Below are 15,069 nucleotides of genomic sequence, written 5' to 3'. Positions count from 1 at the left end.
AATTAAACACTTTTTGAAGTGTCACCTCTGCCAAGGTGTCCAGGGTATTTGACTCCTCCTCGTAACTCACTGTGGCAGAGCGCTTGATTTCATCATCATCATTATTGTAAAATACCCACTTGCTCATTCAACTCAAGATTGATAACCTGTAACTGTACTGTGACAATAGATAGAACAAGCTTTTTTCTTAAAGGCCAAAATTCTTTTCTCAAACAGAGCAACAAAGATAAAAATTCAATTGTGAATATGAGTTCGTCTTGGCAGCAGGACTACTGTGTCCGTTTCATTACAGAGCATTGATTTTCAATACTCAAGGTGGCCAGCCTCGACACACTCTCCTGGTGCTCTCAGATTTGTTTAATTAGTTTCAGTTTGAGCATGGACACGGAAGTAGCGTAAAACCAGGCATTATAAAAACCATCAACTGAATTTTTTTTTTTTTTAATAGCAAAGTAGGAGTGACCGGAATTGACTGGTAAATAAAAATTTATGTGTGTTAGTGAAAAGAAACTCGAAGCAGCAGAGTGGTGAGTATAACATGGCTCTGTTGTTGTACTGATAGAATTAGAGCTGTGAAAATGTTTATTATATTTACCATTTGCCGTTATAGCTCAGGTAATTCCCCTCACTGTTTTTTGTCCCTGACTTTATTAGCAACTGACCTTTATTTGTTCATGCGATTTGAATACTGGTTTTTATTGAGAATTTTTGGTAAACATACATTCATAATTTTGCGTTTCAGAAGAATCCTTGAGAGAAAATACTGTATATGACTCAAAATTGACATTATTGGGTCAGTTCATCTTAGCTTTACCTTTAGATGGTTGATGCAAATGTATTACTTTACACAAATGTAATTTAATTGAGTTTCTACTTAACAAATTATGCCAGTTTCTCTAAAACCCCATTAAATATTTTTGACATCGGCGCTGAAACAAATCATCAGATTACGGTTGGTAATGACAATGATCCCACAGAGAATCAACTTCCAAATCAGTAGGGATGCACCGAAATGAAAATTGTTGGCCAAAGCCGAAACCAAATATAGTACATTCAAATTATTTCAATTTATTTTGCAATTATTTTTTTTTACCATTGCATAAATTCAGGAGTCAAAATGTGCTTTTTCCTCAGTGTTTCCCACAGGATTTGGAGAGACTATGGTGGGGGGGTCCGGGGCCCGAGAGGGTCCGGTGAAGTAAATTACATGAGTCTATTTACTTTTTATGTACACATGTAATATGTTTTATACTTGCTGTGAATATAATCCAATTAATCTTATTTCCAGTTTGATAAATAATGTTGTATGTGGTTCTCGTCCGGCGTAACATGAAGACTTCACAGCCTCTCAAACTGCAACACTTGTCTTTGTAAAGAGACAAACTGACAGGATAAAGTCTCTAACCTGCCTGTCAGCTCGCTCTGGTCTGTTTCAGTGGATTTACCATAAAGGCTTGAATGCGTGTGCACTTCAAATTTAGGTGCGGCTATCTTAATCTCCTTCTCACAGACGAGTGACAGAAACACTTAAAGCGGGTCAGACCGTTTGTTGCCTTTTCTAAGATGTCAGCCACAGATTGAGCAGATGTGCTGGGAGACAATTCAGCAGAACAGCGTCTGCAAACGGTCATTTTTGCATCTTTCTCGGACACTTTAAAATGCTTCCACACTGCCGACATGTCAGCGTAATTGTTTGGTAAAATTTCTTCGGTCTTGACGTATTAGGCCGAACACTGAAAGTGCTTTTTTGCTATTTTCAGCCGATTAATTTCGGTGGCCGAACAATCGGTGCATCCCTACAAATCAGCATATTTTTTGCATATAACTGGTTAAGTGTCACAAGCTAGTTAAATGACAAGACCTGAGCTTAATTTAATCTAATTTTGATTAAAATGGTAATAATAAAAACTTTAATCGCTGACTACAATTTCTTTGTTAACCAGGCTCATTTTTAGTCCAGCCTTTTGATCCTTTGATTAGTATTTCATCAGATTTTTTTAACGCACATTCCAGTCTATTGATCGTATTTGTCCCTGTAACCCATGATATCAAGCCACAGGCCTCTTCGTCTGACCCATCAGTCAAGTTTCTGGCCTTAGCCAATAAGACAGCAAGTTGGGATCTCTGTTCTAAGGCAAACCAAAACAACGGACCAAACTCCATGCATTCTCAGCACACAAGCGAACTGAATGTTACTCCACCAGAAGTCAAACAAAGAGGAAGATATCTTTCCCACCACAACCAAACCATGCACGCATGCAACGCCACACACGCACTGACACATCACAGAGTCTTTTGTTCACAGTGTCTCTGCACCATCACAGAAGTTAATTGCCTCGAACAGGCTCATCCTGCATTGATCATATAGAAACCACGATACACATCCAATTAGCATGTCAATTAACATGGGTTTATCAGGGCTTCAGAGGGATCCAGGCACCGTCGATGGCACTTCATCTGCAGCGTCATGTGAATGAGAAATCTGCAGGTTTGTTGTTTGACAAGATTAATGACTTTAATCTACAGATCTGGACCAGGACATCTGGCAGAGAACAATAGTGCTTCATAATGAAGACTCCAGCTCATTGATGAGCAGACAAAGATGTACAGGCATTAGTTTCGCTCTCCATCTGTGTGTTCATGATCTCTGTCATATGTGAAGTCAAGACGAGAAACACACAGATGCACTGCAGGATTAAATCATTACAGATCAACATCAAATCTATAGCAGTTAAAGCAAATTTCATCAAATACATAATGTCTTATTTTGGATTTTTGTGAATTCCTCTCGTTTTTCCCCCCATTCTTCATGGTTTCATGTCCACATGCTTCTTAGACTTAGAACCATATTTTCTTCAGCTCTTTTGTACTGATTATTTAACCGGGAGAATTTCATGTCCATTTAGGACTTGAAGCGTTCCAGGTGTCAGTCCATTTATCCCAAGCACGCCCCTTAACACTGAATAAAATTTTCCAGCTCATTATTTGTGCTTGCTGAACCCTCCTCTGCTTTGTTGAAGTACACATTTTCACATGTCGACTCTTCAGCTGAGCCTTGATGTCTGCTGCACTCAGTCTTCTGTAACTTGAGACCTTTACAAAGGGCTCCGATTCTGCTGTCCTTCTCAGGCTGCCAGGCCCTTTTTAGACTTCTTCCCACCTTCAAGATGCTTTTGATGAAGCAGCAGCGCTCACACACAGTTTTGTGTCAGTTTCTCTGTGAAGAAACATTTCAATCCTCACAGTAATAACAGCTCACCTTTTTGTCTATTGTGAGCTGACATTTGCCCCTCAGGGTGACTGCTGAGTGTCTGAGAGTGTTAGAGCTAAATGTTTTTGTTTGGGAAGCTGTTAATTAATGCTCTCCTAATGGGACTCTTAAATAATGCTTTGCACTTTTCAATTCAATTCATAATTTTCATTAGTCAAACTGGTTAATGTGTCATTTATAGAGATACCATTAAGGGCATAGGTTTGGTTTTAGAAGTCAATGAACACAAACATAAGTCACTGGTCAATTTGAAATGATATTACTGTATTATTAATGGAAAAAAAATACATAAAAACAGAAGACAAAAATCAGTGTCAGTGTTTCCACAAATTAAACTACAGTAATGTTTCAATACTAGAGAGCTGCTATTTTTATCAGTCTGTTATACTTGCATCTTTACAAAATAAAGTACTGTCCTTTACCTTACGTTTGAATAATGGTCAATTCTGCATTTTATGAGGATTTTACCTGTACAATAAATACAAATTAAAGTTTTTGTTGTTTTTTTTTGTTTTTTTACATGAAAAACATGCAGAAAATGTCTTGGTACTTTTTTCAGCCGTGAGTAGTGTTTACAGATTTTGCTGCAACAACCTCCACCAAATAGAGGGTAGGATAGTCTGTTTAGCTTATGAGGTGAAACGCAGAGGGCAGAAAAGTTCATAAAGCACTGTAATGTTTGAAGGAGACCTTGATAAGTGAATCAACATTTTTGTCAACTATGTTCTGGATCTGGCAGCTGCACAATAAGAGGACACCGAGCTTTTAATAAGTAAGTAAAACTGAAACTCAGGCCACACGTCATGATTTTTGGAAATACTAAGTCATTCGTTCCAAAACAAGTATATATTTTTGCACGTTTTATTTGATCGTAGCAGATTTTTTCTCTGAAAATAACATGCTTGAATAACATTTAAAAGTGTGAGACAAAACATTTTTGTCTTCCTTACACTTACAGTACATTTTACCCAACAGGTGTCAAATGAATACCATAGTATCGCCATACAACAGATAGTTTAATTTAGTCCACCGTCTGCATTAGTTATTGAAAACATTTCCATAATGAACAAATTTTTGCTATTTTGCATCATTTGCAATTAAACTGATTGAAAGATAATTGCCCAGTAACATATTCCCAGTGACAGAAGGTAATGCATTATTTAAATGACTGAACTAACTGCCCTATAATTAACCTGCTTGTATCTCTGTTACTCTGACTCTGGTGGTGGGACTCCCTGTAGTACAGCCCGTGGCCATTATATTACAATGTCTCATCATCCCTGAACGCCACTGAGCTGCTGGAGGAAGACGTGGGAACAGATTTACCTGTTGATTGACAGCTGTATAGTAGCTAATGGAGTTCAAATGTGCAGAAGACATGGAAACTATTCTGTGTGCATTCTCCAGCAGAAGCCCTACAGTACAAAAACAGCCAGGAAGCTGACTTATCTGCTGCACAACTGGCTTTCAGGGTCACTGCCTGCAGCGGGTTGACTCCCCTTTTCCCCGAATCAGCATCACAGTAATGAGCTCCTGCTCTGCCTATACCTCCATCCATCCATACCCAATAACCACTACTTTCTCTCCATCCCAACCTTTCCCACCGCACCTCATCTTCCCACAGCCTCAGCCTTTAAGCAGAGGGGAATTAGGGAGAGGGGGGGACGGGCATGCTCTCAAGGCACAGCAGGCAGGCCCTGAAAGCTGTGGCGGCAGCAAGGGAATAAATTAGAGTCAGACACAGAATAATAAAGTGATAATGAGTTTGCAGCTGGCCACCGTGCCAAACCCAGGCACAGCCCAGCGAATGTTTACCACCCTGCTAATAAGTCGTGATGAGGTCTGAATCAGCGGGCGGGCCAGGGAGGGCACTGGGCCGGCTGAAAGACACCAGAAAGAAGGAGCAGAAGAAAACCATAGAGGAAGGAAGATGTGAAAATCCTGTAGAGCTGCACATTAAGCAGAATAGTCCCACAACCACACACACACACAACTACACCCGGGGGAATTCAAATGTAATGTATATAATATGCAAGTACATACACTTCACCAACATACACACTCACCAACACATACTTAAAAATCTTGTACTGCAAGGCACTAGACTCTCTGTATGTGTATGGGTGTCTGATTCGCATACTGTGCATTTTTTATGTATATACTGCACATTTGCATTGTATTTGCATGTATGTATTGCACATGCACTGCGGACTACTTATACAGCAGCATGTTCTACATACTTTATCTCTATACGTCTGAATCACCATCTGATTTATGTCTCTGTATGACTCTGTTCCTCCTCCATATGTATCAAGGTATATTTATGCACTGCATACATCAGTATATAAATACAAAAAAACAAGTTGTTTAAAAGCTACAACAACAAAAAAAAATGTTTTACAGAGTTTGGGAAAAGAGCTTGGTCCAGACTGAAACACAAACTATTGGATGAAATACCATGAAATTTGGACATTCATCCACCCCACTGATTTGAATGGAGAGCAGCGAAGCCAGTTTTGGACCAATAAAACACTACTAACAGGGCTACTTCCTGTTGGCACCAGCGTCTACTGCGCATGATCACGCAGCAAAACCGTGGTTTAATGACATAGCGCAACGGCAGAAACACCGTAATTCTGGTAGCTGCATAGCTGCACAAGCAAAACTCTTCTGGCTCAGCGTGTTTGTCTGACTCGGGTCGTCACTGTTTAAAATCAGCCCACCTACGAGGCTCACCTGCCAAAAGCGCAGCGTCACTGATGGCCGAGTAGTTGTTTTAGATTCACTGATAGTTTATAATCTAAGCAATACGGTTACATATCTCATGTGTCGCAGGGTTTTGACGTCACTTTTTGGGCCTACAGGAAACCGTCCATGCAGGCTTTGGTCGTCTTCACTGTTTCAACTGTAGCTTACCCCCTTGGAGCCACCATAGCTTCTCTTGTGCACTTGGGAAGGGAGGGGTGAGCGGTGCATTCAAGTGGTGTTGGAATAATCAGATAATTTATCATTTTTACCCTCCTTAAATCTTTAGTGCAAAAAGAGAAATAAAGTGTACAAAAGACATAAAGCATACAGAACTCTGATTTGTGCAAAATCACATTTTCCATATTATGCAAACATGTAATTTGCAATATGGTTACAACGGTTAGTTTGCTGGCCATGTAGAGTGTGTTAGTAATTTGCTCTGATAATGTTAATCCAACACATCTTTGTAGTTGCGTCCACATTGATGACTTGAGGACCATCCGAGGAGCACGTGAATGCACAGTGAAACCCTCACCACTAGATGCCACTGTGAAAAGGAGCAAATGGTTTTGATTGATTTGTCTAATGAAAAACGTTTTAGCAGCAGTTATCACAGTTCCTGGTGTGTCCGAGTGTTTCTTTAAGTTTAAATGCAGTGGTGAACGTTCACGTTAAAAGTAAAAGATCTAAACAGTGTTTCCAGCATTGAGCCAAACTCTCTCCATAAGGTGACATGTTTCATCTGGACAGCACATGCGGAGCAGTGAAGGCAGCTCTGTCTCCTTCTCTCTGAGGTGGGCTCCACTGAATCTCCATTACTTTAAAAGCTAAAGTCACAGGTGTTCCTCCTCACATGCCAGCCGCTCGCTCCAGACGAAGGCCAGTCATTTACTCTGCTTCCAGTGCGTCCTAACATACACACACATAATGTGCGAACACACCGCCCATAGCTGCACTATAACAGCTCCATTCACAGCTCCCAAAGATAACAACACAGTATGCTGGCAGGGCGGGGCCCACCTCCACCCCCCTCATTCCTTTACTCCTTTCCTTTCATATTCCGTTTTCTTTAACGCTCAATAAATGTTGACTTTATTTTGGTTCTGCTGAATTCCTTAATGAGGCCCTCGGCTTCCATGGGCCAGGCCGAGCTATTCCAGCAGCCTTATAAGGCTACGTGTGGCAGAACGAAAGAAATGCTCTGCTGTTTAACATACCTTCCTCTCTTTTCTGCTATTTATTAAGGGCTGTACATTATGAATGTCAATAAGTCTCTAATTTTCATAAAGATCAACTATCAGGTAAAGGCTTTTTTTTTTTAATTAAATTTCTTCTGATCACTAAAGCATGTAAATAAAAGGAAACACTTTTGAGAAATAAATGGGCATGGGTGTCCACCAAGCGGGAAGCTTCTGGTCAGAAACCTGAGGCAAACGCGAAGCCCCTTAAACCTGCACTCTATCAAACGGCCAGCAGGGGGCGACTCTCCTGGTTGCAGAAAGAAGTCTGGCTCCATTAGAAATAATGGTAAAATAAAGCTACTTCTCAGCTGATTTATTACCTCAGTAAACACTTTCCTAATGAGTTTCTTCAACACAGCATGATGTTCGTTTAGTAAATTATGGTCCCATGGAGGAAAATAGCAGAGAATGCTTCTGGGCGGGATTATCTGTGATTAAAAACTGTAAATTTAACCAGCGCCGTTGAAAAAGTTTATTAGGAGTCGGCTGTTCACTTTCTCTGGTGAGTACATTTAGTTTTAAGCCTGGTGTACGCTAGACAAAGTTATCAGCCCTGTTAAAATGGTGAATTACAGACACACCTAGCTAAGCAAGCTAGCTAGCTCACTCCGCACATGGTCTCTTCCGGGCACTTCCTGGTTACAAAAACTCAACATGGCGGCGCCCTATCGGCCAAACTCGAGGCTTCAAAACGGCAGTCCACAAACCAACAGGTGACGTCACGATGACTACGTCCTCTTCTTATATACAGTCTATGGTGTCCAAATGATTTTGTGTACTTCTCAGCTGGAGCTATTTTCTAGGCCCCTTAGCATTAAGATTCCCACTTCATTGGAACTATATCACGTGCAGTGATATTTTGGCTGGTAATATTCTTCATCTTTGTATCAACAGCTTGCGTTTGTCATGTTAAAACAGTAAGGGGACTGTGTCCCCGTGCACAAAGCCAACTCCAAAAAGAAATGGTTTTCCCAGTTCGGTGTGGAAGAACTTGACTGGTCTAAACCAGAGTCCTGACCTCAACCCCATCCTACACCTTTGGGATGACTTGGAACCCCCACTGTGAGCCAGAACGATGCTCTGGTGTCTGAATGGGAGCAAATCCCTGCAGCAGGTTCAACATCTTGTGTAAAAGTATTCTGGTTCTACACGCTGTCGCCGCCTCTCTGATGCTTGACCTTCCTCCCGCTCCTCTCCCGCTAGACCCCTCTCCTGAATTGGGTCTTAGCCCGAGCTCTGTTGCACGCTCACTCGGCTCAAGTTAGCTGCAGGGCTAACGGAGCTAACTAGCAGCAGTTATTGCCCGATATATGATATGGTAGACCCTATTTATTTTGGAGTAGGTGTAGAGTAGTCTCCATTCTTACACATTGTAAATCTTTATAAAAGGTACAGACGAAGATAGACAAACGAAATTTACATCAGGCAGATCATTGCAGCTATGTGTATGTGGAAAGTAATAAGTTGCTTTTGGATTGAAAAGCAACGTACTGATATTTTCTTTGAGTATTAATAATAAGTGGAAGCAAAAATGTAAAGAGTGTCCTGTGAATGGTACTGGAGGAAACGCCATGGGGTTGTTAAAATAAAAATAAAGAATTAAAGAAGATAAATGCAATCAGTAAATCCCATGGGAATCTTGCAAGTGAAAAGGTCAGATGTTCGCCAAAATCAATAGGATTCATTTTCTTAGGGTCATCAATATTTGCTGTAAATTTCTAGTCAATGTGGCCAGTCGATATTGTGATCTCTCACTCTGGACCAAAGTGTTGAAACAGACGAAGTGACTAATGGACATCCTCCAGCCATCAGTTCAAAAGGTGTCAAATTAAAACCACGGAGGCTCTGTAGCGAGGACAGTTTGTGTCAGTGTGAATGTTCGCCGTCATATTTGGAGCCAAACTGCTGACTCAGCTCTGACTCACGTCTGACCGTGCAGTGATGACACTCGCCGCCCCCTCGTCCCGCTGCACACTGATCCGTCTCAAGGCTCGCTGCTTACGCTGCACACCCGGATTGATAACACTAATCATCGCTGTGTGTTTGTTTGAGTGTGCTATCTTTGCAAGGTCTCTGCAGCAGGCAGATGCACAGCCTTCAGACGGAGGTCCTGACGGAGCCATGGCAGAAGGCAGAGATGTGACCACCAGACACTGATTAAGAAGTGTGACTCACTGAGTGCTAAAAACTTCATTTACTCAGTTAATGAGTCAGCATGAGTGGTTGACCTTCAAACGTGACAGACATTTTGATAAAATGACAAAATATACTCGTCAATGCCAATATTCAATAAAGTTTTTTTTTTAATCTTTAATCGCTATGGCTCAAAATGGGTTTTTAGTTTTGCAAGTTCTGCATAGTTGTATTTAGTGTTATAATTCACCAGGCATTCATTGCACATGTGTGTCCTAGCAGAAACTCTCTAACTGCTCCTAAGGTCACAGTCTGGCCTACAACTCTACAGATTCTCTCTCGATGCTCCTTGTTGGTGGTTGTCTTTTTTCACTTTCTGACCTCATCCCTTTTAATTTGAGCACATTTTTGCAACATGACATAAAACAAGACATTTCAGAAGATAACAACAGTCAGGTGCTGCTAGGTCGCAGGATTTAGCAATGAAAAATCACAAACAAGCCACCACACACTAAAATGACTTTCCTATAATTTAGCATATAAGCATTTTGCCTGTGGCTTCTTCAGGTTCACTCACAGGTGTGCTGAATAGGCAGTGCCACCAGTAATCCCAGTCTCCATTTTTCCTATTGCTTTTTTTTTTTGGTGTGTTTTAGCATTTTTATTCAAACATAAGTCCATAAGAAGACTAGTATGAAGATAACAAGGACAAAGAACTATGGAGTACCTTAGGACCAGTGCTTAATTTGTAAATTATTATTAGGTGCCAGAGCGAGTGAAATGTGAATAAAAGGGGGTAACAGAAACCATTATTACTACTAAATCAAATAGTAAATAAGGAAATCCATTAGACTTACCCTATTGGGCTGGATGAAATATTGGATTTTATTTATGTAAAAGGGCAGCGCAGCGAGGAAGCGCACTTTGGAGGTGCCAGAACGCAAAAGGCTTAAACTCAGAGGTATCGGAGAGGTGCTCCGGCAGGCTCGGGCACTGCTTAAGACAGATAACATGTAGGACCTACCACTGTCTCTCTACTACTGAACGGGAAGGGCGGGGGACCCAGTATCTCATGTTTCTCTAAGGGCGTTGTTCACAATAAATTATAGCAAAGTCATTTCAGTGTGCGACGGCTTATGTTTTGTTTTTCGTTATGAAAGAGTGTTAAAATTACATTTGATTAACCAGAATGACCAGCCATTCAGGAAGCCGGGCACACTCACTGTACCGACTGTCCAACAAGAAAAACGTTCCAGACTTTTCCTAAAGAATCAAATAAGTGCATTTCCTAAAATGTAACTATTCCTCTGAAAACAGAGACCTCACAAATTTTAGTTACTGACCACAGTCACATTCTGTCCAGCCTGGACTGTTACCATAGATAAAACAAGAACTGCAGCTAAACCCCACAGCGCGCAAGAATACAGACGTGGTTCATTTAGTTCAGAAATGGTGTTTATATATTTGATTTGTTAGGAGTATATCTTAAAATCAAAATCTATTTCCTCCCAGCTGGACATTTTGCAGCTCCACCGCTGACCTCCCTCCGAACTAAAAATGTTTGAGGGAAAAATCACAGGACAGAAATTTGAAAAAGTTTATAATTGCCAAAATAAGGAAACACTTGTTCAACCGAAGGATTCAAGGAGCATTAAACCTGTGAGGTAGGATTTTCCTGGCAGGGCTGAGGTTCCTTGGAGGGCAAAATGAACATGAATAAATACAACATAATACTGAATAATCATTCTTCATCCTGTGGCAAAGGATTTCAGGCCTGATTGGAGCACGCTCAGTGAGAATATGAGCCTCGATTGGTTGCTGAGATTGATGAGCATGACAACTGCATAAACCATTAGTCATGGCCTCTTCAGTCACCTGGTCTCAACCCAGCTGAACAGGCCTCACACTGCATTTTCCATTTTCAAAGAAACACCAGATGATGGGATTTCTCATGGCAGAACACAGTCACACTCTCCGCTTGTGGACTTTTTTTTGCCATGACACGTATGGTTAATTATGTTTTGGCAGTTTTGTACATTTATATGGAAGAAAAATGGATCATCATTTTTTCAGGTGCTTTAAGTGACACTCCACCCAAAACCATTACAACATCAAACACTCTGCTGTGTGCTTAAAGGCTGGCTGTAAGAAGAGCAGAAGTTTAGCGGAGAACAGCACTGAATTCACAATCTTTTACCATAAATACACATTTCAATGCTGGAAAAAGGAAAAGCATCTCAAACTTCAAGTCACTCCAGCGCATGATACACTTAGTCAGTCCAAAAATCATAATTCTGTCAAAATCTGGCAAAAGTTATACAGTAGCTCTTGCCAAACCTCTTGAATTTTTACAAAATCACTTAAAGCTGCACTTATATACATGATATATAAAAATATTGATATCATTAAAAGGTGTCCAAAAAAAAAAAAAACACAATCAACACCCAACTCTGGAGCTCTCTCAGCTTCATGGAGCGTTTTAGCAGCATGCGGCTCCTTATTTTGGATTCTACAGCCCACAACTTTCCTGTTTTGGTTCAGTCCCATCAGCATTGTTTCACGCTGCAGCACACAGCCGTTTACAGCAAACAAGCTCTGATAAACCCGCAGTACACAACCTGCCCAGCACCGAACAGACAAAGTTAGAGAACAGCTAGAGAAGAAAATGGAATATCTAGCAGCTAAAAAGCAGCAGACCATCAACAGGAACAAAAACACTGTATAAGCTCTTAGGCTTTACTAACAGTAACACTACACACACTGCAAAGCTTTATTAAAAACAAAAGGGATAATATTGTAAAACAAATGTTCCATTTTGGCATCGAGTCCAAGGTTCAAATAATACCTGGTACTGTGAAGCTTCAAGGCTTAAAAACCTCTTCAAATCGTCTCCTTTCCCTCTTTTTGTTTTTAGCAAACAGCAACGTAGAAAACATTCAGGTCATTGCATCTCATTTTAGCTGGCATCACTCGTGCTTGTTGGAAGAACAAACAAAAATAGGTGCAGGCAGATTATATCAGCTGTAGCTAATTAACCTAATTAACAGGCCAAAATAAAACTTGAAAATGTTGCATTAATGCACTCTCTGCAAGCCAGAGTCTGTATTTGACCAATGATCGTGCGGCATCAATATTTACATTAAATAATAAAAATTATTAGTATTACTATTATTTAATAATATAATTTAACTTAAAGATTCAGTGTGTGACTTTTAGTGGCATCTAGTGGCGAGGGTTGTGAATTGCAACCATCGGTCCAGTCTACCACTGCCCCCCTAACCTTTCAAAGAGCACAGGACAGCTACGGTGTCTCTTCTGAGACAGCAAAGTGGCAAGTCAAGAAATGAGGTTACTTTAGGTAGATTTATTAAGAAATTATATTTACTGAATTATTCAGTAAAACCCTATGTTATTGTGACTTGGCCACTGAGAGATAACATGGAAAATGTGAGCCAAACACTGTCACTGTTTCTGCACCACAGTCCATTATAAACCACACATTAGATAAAGTTTATACAATCATTGACAAGGGAAACGCGTTCATTCTCTCTGTAATTATGGACGCTCGCCAAAACCGCCCACCAACAATAATATCTGGCCCGCTGCCAGATTATGGTGCTTCGATAGCAGCAAAAAATATAAATTAATAAATACTTTGATAGCGGTGCTGAAATAGAGTTCAGTCATGACAGCAGCAGTCACTCACACAATCATTTACTCTGTAGTGGTTTTGCCTACAAAATAGAGGCGCTGTGTACTACACTGCAGTATTTAGAGTTGAAATGAGCTTTTACTTTGAAAAATTCTGAATGACATTAAAAGAGTCTGTGGCCTGCTTGACACTTCCGAAGGAGCCGTCAGAAAACATAATTCCCCTAAATGTCCTGTGCCTGGAGATACTGGGGAAATGAAAAAGCATCCATAGGTTGATGGATGAGAATCAACACCGGAACAGAAACAGTGCAGCACATGCCGTGGGGTGGGATCAAACCCTCAACCTTTAGGTTGCAAGACTTGATCCTTGCTGACTGAGCTAACCAAACATGTTAATGCAAGTCAATATTATGGTTTATATTCTCATCCACCATCCAGTGGTTGAAAATATTTCTCTGGTGTAAAACGTATTTGCAGACCCCTGCAGTATATTATTACAACTACTTCTTCTAACGTACAGATTCAACGTAGTGATGAGTGTCTGCACTCCCTGAATTCTACCAGACGAAGAACAAGAAGAACCTAGTGACAAAACGCGCTCTGTAGTGCCGTTTGTCCGTTTTCACCTACAGTAGAAACATGACGACGCAACGTGGTGACGTCCATTCGAGGGGGTGCCAGTTATGGAGATATAAATGGCTCATTCTAAGGTAATAAAAACATCATGATTTATTATTTAAGGTCTTTACACACCACTGATAACATAGTTATGGATCTCACATAGCATTTCTGTTGATAGATCCTGAGAAACATTCCACACTGAACCTTTAAAGGTTAAATTCACCTTGGGCCCACATAAAAATTGATAGCCAATTAATTAATTCTGTCTAATAAAATATACTAAATTATTAATCTGGAATGCCAATTAATTAACTTAATAACTTAACAAGATTATCACACCACACACGTTTTCTCTAAGCTTTTATTTGTCTTTGTAGCATTGCGTTTTCTATATCACCACCTTTTTCTTAAATAAAGTTACATTACAAAATACATGTGCGTTTTTGGCTTAGTTTCACTTCAAGGCTTCTTGTTTAATGCAACATTCTTTGATGAACAAGATGAAAATCTACAGCTTCAGTGATTCTCAGACAGAATCTTGAATCCGTGTCTTCCTTCATGTTTGGGTTGGATCTGTTACTTGGCCGTGTACATTTCACCTTCTGAACATCCTCAAAAACACATATTCAAATGAATATTTCATGGGGAAAAAAATACAGCCAAAATCCATTTCATTTTGTATTTATCTGGACTTTATAGAGCTAAAGTGGTTGGCTGTCTCTACTCTTCTTGCTGCCCAAGTGCTATTCTTTCTTTGGCTGGTTCAACAGTTCAAAGTTCTGAAATGGTCAGTTCATACTCGTACTGGCAGGCAAACTGGAGGGTTCACCGTTGGTTAACGACTCCAGAGGAACCTGCAGACTCTGCAAACAGTAGCGACAGATATGTTTATGCAGTTGGAACTTGTCAAATACAGGAGAGCTGCGCTTAAAGAAACCGTGAAACTTTGAACCTTGTTTACACAGAATGGGAGTCTAAGGAGAGGAGGGGCTGCTGAGGTGAGGATGTTGGTTTTGGCAGCAGAGGGAACAGACTGCTACAGAGGTGAGGCCAGCTGCTGCTACCTGACCTACCGGTGTGTGTTTGTGTGTGCACTGTAGTTCTGTCTCTGAAGGTGCATTCATTCACAGCCCTGATAGAGGACGGTCACGTGTCTTTGTTTTTAGACAACATTCCAACAATAGGTCCAAGTGGAACTCTTATTTCCAAAAGCACGTTCATCAATGTGCTCCTCTAACGATGGTTTCAATCTTTTCACCAGATGTTGAACCTGCTGCAGGGATTTTATCCCATTCAGATACCAGAGTGAGATCCAACACTGATGCCGGTGATGACGTCTGGCTCACAGTTGGTGTTCCAGTTCATCCCAAATGTACTGGATGGGGTGAAAGTCGGGGCTCT

The sequence above is a fragment of the Micropterus dolomieu genome, linkage group LG05, assembly GCF_021292245.1.
Source record: "Micropterus dolomieu isolate WLL.071019.BEF.003 ecotype Adirondacks linkage group LG05, ASM2129224v1, whole genome shotgun sequence".
NCBI lineage: Eukaryota > Metazoa > Chordata > Actinopteri > Centrarchiformes > Centrarchidae > Micropterus > Micropterus dolomieu.
The sequence above is the reverse complement of the archived record's forward strand: the minus strand, read 5'-3'. Positions refer to the sequence as shown.